The sequence below is a fragment of the Coccinella septempunctata genome, chromosome 5, assembly GCF_907165205.1.
Source record: "Coccinella septempunctata chromosome 5, icCocSept1.1, whole genome shotgun sequence".
Classification (NCBI taxonomy): Eukaryota; Metazoa; Arthropoda; class Insecta; order Coleoptera; family Coccinellidae; genus Coccinella; species Coccinella septempunctata.
In genome coordinates, this window is record NC_058193.1 from 20,954,642 (window position 1) to 20,958,419 (window position 3,778).

The window sequence follows — 3,778 nt, forward strand, 5'->3', positions numbered from 1 at the left end:
ATATACCGAGAGGTTCCGAAATTATGGCTTATGGAAAATATGGATCGAATGAATGAAGCACCTTGTACAATAGGAACCGTAGACCATTCAACTATAGGTTATTTACAATTTTATGTGTGTCTTCTACCCGCAGATGAGTCGATCACTTCACATTGAAACACCCTGTATAAGTCAAACACGATTTAATTTGGAAAATTTGTCATTATTCTCAAAATCGTTCTTAAATGTGAATATGATTTTGAATAATTGTGGTAACCTAATGAACGTATACTCCATTCACATTTATTTTAGCAGTCGGTTGGCCATGAAATAATTTTCTCAAGTTTTTGTAACTAGAACGGAGTAGGGTTGGCACTCATGAAATGTCGTTAATGTCATAACGCCGTTGCCACAACTACTATCAATTTCTATTACGAAAACAACGAAAAACAAAATGATTAAAAAAGAAACACGATTACAGGAAGTGCTATTTAGAACTCAGGTCTGCTCATTCAAATAGTTATACCCTGATATTCTAAAATCCACACTACGTCAGACGGTAGCGAACATATTCAATGTAAGAGAATTGATATAATGTTTCATCTGAATCTAAACGACTTATATTTCAGCTGAATATTCGCACAATCAGAAAGATTGTGAATGAAGAGACAAAGAATTTCCTTCAATTAGCAGACCCACTAAGTGGTGGCATTTGAGAATTTTATGTTTGGGGATATTGATGCGAAACGTTACTACAGGATTTTCGACGAATGTCATCGTAGAATAAGATCCCGAAAATTGATTTTTCTATTTTTCATTTGACTTGTCCTATAAATTGAAAATGTCTTAAGGTACCAATAAATTACTAATTATTATTATTATATCAATGTATCAAGATGAATGGCCACAAATACGAGCCAGTTGTCCTGTTGTTGTTTATTCATGTGAAATTTTTGTTCAAAGGTGAAGTTCATCTTGACCTGAAACTTTCTTCAATTCCATAGATGCAAGATGATTTTTCTTGAAGAATTTAACATTTTTGTAATGATCTGTTAATTCCTTCGAGAGATACCCATTCCCAACCATTGCATCATATGCGTTGCATCTTCGGGTTGATATTTTTGAAATCTACAACTGATCTAACGAATTCAAACTTTAGCCAAAGAAGATAACGAGCATTACCTCTCCTCAAGCTAGTGCATATTATGATATTATATATACTGATCTCTTGTATTTTCCATGCAGATAACTAGATTTGGTATGACAATCAGTTTGTATAAACTTCAATTATGTTCGTCACATATTTTCCGAAGAGATTCGACATTGTGATAAAATACGTAATAACAGAAACTTTTACGTAGAACGGGCAACATAGCGATGATTTAAAACCCAAAAATATTTTGACAAGCGTCATAACCCCACATTTTCGTACTATACAGAGTGAAATGTGTTAAATTTCCATGGCCAACCGAGTGCTAAAATAAAAGCGAATGGAGTATATAACAGTTTACGTGGTAGAAATATGATAATTTATTTATGAAAGGCGCCAGTGGCCTGTTCCTGATTATTTCATCTAAGATTTATGCATAGTCAAAGTTAGGAAATGCTATAAAATTATCATAATCGAGCACATATGAAGTTTGAAGAGAAAAATGGATTCGACAACATTCTAGCAAGCTAAGATTAATGTACCATCATCTGAGGCACTGATTGATCCCCACCAGAGGCAGGACTTGAGGTCAAGCGTCCCCAAGAAATCATTCGATAACCAAATGGCATTAATCTTGTTACCTCAACTGGTACTTTGGACTAATGAGTTCTCGAGATCTGTGATCTGCATAATCTCAGGCATGTAAATCAGCCGATGACGACTTCATGGATTGTGATTTCGTGTTGTCTTGCCGCGCTGTCGATTTCTAATGGGGCAATTCAAGTTGGACAACGGCATTTGGGAAAATAAAAAGACCGAAGATCTTGAGGACGTTCTTCAAGCCGTGGAAGAGATAGAGCAAAACGTTCGGTGTTCATCGACATGTGGAACTTGGAAGTCGAGGTTGCCGTTGCATCGAAAATTTCCCTAGACTTCGGTGGCACTGAAATTTTTCAGACATCTAGGCAAGGTTAAATTAGGTAAGGTTGAGTTAGGTCGAATCGTGACGGGGGATTGATTTTCAATCAATTAAAAGAGCATAGTCATATCAATTCAGCCCTCTCCACGAAGTACCCAATTCCTGAAATTTGTTTAAGTAAGGTGGTCGTGAGATATCACCGTAAATTTACTTTCGAACGTTAGTTTTTGAAATCAGGTGCTTCCCTTCTCAAATATCAAACAATGAGAATCGTAGTTTCGGTAGTTTATGAGATTCAAAATATAATATAGGTCCTTTCGTTTGCATAAAAAGTGTAGCACTTTTCTACACTCGATTTGATTTACACCAGTGTTGAGGAAGTGTAGTTTATCTGCACATAGTCAAAAGGAGATGTAGATAAACTACACCTCCTCTACACTGGTGCAAATTTAATCAGCAAACGAATACTAAAATCGAGTGTAGAAAAGTGCTACACTTTTTATGCAAACGAAAGGACCTTATATCTATTTGTATAATTTTGGATATTTAATTGATTGATACTTGATGAAATTCCAGAATTATTGGAAAGTGAATAACATGATCTTCACAAGAATGAGGTATTTAACTACTACACGTGTTTCGTTGTCACAGTTGCATCTTCAGGTGGGTGAAGGAATATACCTTAATATACTTTCTTCCATCTGTAGATGCTGTTGTCTTTACGAAACACCTGTAATTTTCAAATAACTCATCATAGAGAAAATCATTTGATTCACTTTCTAGTAAGGCATTTTGTGATTTTATTGATGAGGAAAGTAGAAATAACAAGTACTAAATACAACTCTAGTGGAGCTTAAATTGGTTCTGACCAACTGATGAATTGAAATAAACCCTGTTCAAATTTTTCCTACACTCTCAAACATTTCAAGAAGTATTGAGTTGATTAAGCAATTATTCTATTCTAAAGGAGTGCATTCGGCTCGGAAAGTGTCTGAAATAAATGAATAATTGATTAATTCAATGCCGATCGAAATAAAAAAACTGGAGCAACTATATAACTAAACTTTTCATTGAACAAGAAAATAGATATGCGATTTCAGCGATAAACAATGAATGACTTTAGATTCCGTTATTCACAACGTTTCATTTTCTACATTCTACATACATTCTGAATACTTTTGCAGAATTCCAATAGAAATGAGAAGAATTGAGAACACGAAAAAGTTCAAAAAAGAGCTGAAAAACTATTATTCTAAAGCTGCCACATCTTCGAATTGTGAATTCGAAATATTAGGTTATTTTCTCACTCCTACAGCTTGCTTCTTGTCGCCACATGCATGATTTCGTATTTGTTTCATTTTTAATTTTTTATCTATCGTTCACACCTCTCTTCATTTAATCTAGAATTATTGTGTTGTTTTTTGTTCTTCTGTTGTTTCTCTTTTTTTTGGTGTTCCAAATCCTCGAAAAGTGCCGGCAACAGAAAAGAAGCTTTTTATTCAGATGCTGTTTCACCTTGACAAGGTCAACCTTGAAATTTCTTGATTTTTTTATATGCATATTCCAAATCATTTAAGCACTGTACAGTGTGGGCAAAATTGAAATATCGATTGAATTCAATCTGGGAGGACTCTGCATCTTCTGTAACTCTTCAGGATTTTCACTCCCAATCTCTGAAACAAATTTAATTAATCGATTTGCTCCTGCGTGAATTCTTGCACTAATTTGTA